At 41.3% G+C, this 516-nt stretch overlaps 1 protein-coding gene across 1 annotated transcript in view; it reads left to right on the top strand.

The window, feature by feature from the left end:
* LOC107565101 (amyloid-like protein 2) overlaps positions 1-516 on the top strand; it is an 85,015-nt gene that overhangs the window by 67,979 nt on the left and 16,520 nt on the right. The window lies entirely within an intron of this gene.

Here is a 516-nt window from a genome sequence, read left to right on the forward strand (position 1 = left end):
TCACATGATCCTTCAGAAATCATTCTGATATGCTGATTTGGTGTTAAAGAAACATTTCAGATCATCAGGTGTGGAGGTTGATCTGTAATTAAATCTAACTTGGTGATTGCCAAAAAGCGGCAGGTCATCATTTTTGTATTGTCAATTATTTACTCATCCAAATTTTTGGCAGAGGCACAGCCTCCATAACCTCCTCAGAGCAAACGATCTGGCATGCTGATCAAAGGATGATGTATTGGTGTGACTGAGCTGTCGTATCTTATCAGGCTTTGAGGAGTAGTAGCTGAAACATTGTGTGTGTGAGCATACACTGTGTGAGTGTATGTGTTGGATAAATTAGGTTGACCATCTGGATATTTTCGAGTGCCATGCCTTTGACCTCTTAAGGCTGCTTGATTCACTTCCATAAATCATAAAACCTCCAACCTGTGCTCCTCCTCTCCCTCTGTTTCCCATGTTCTCCTTCCCTCTCATCTTACTGTGCTTATGTCATTTTTATCATGTCTCCTCTTGCCT

Source organism: Sinocyclocheilus grahami, unplaced genomic scaffold (genome assembly GCF_001515645.1).
Source record: "Sinocyclocheilus grahami isolate Dianchi unplaced genomic scaffold, SAMN03320097.WGS_v1.1 scaffold981.1, whole genome shotgun sequence".
Lineage (NCBI taxonomy): Eukaryota > Metazoa > Chordata > Actinopteri > Cypriniformes > Cyprinidae > Sinocyclocheilus > Sinocyclocheilus grahami.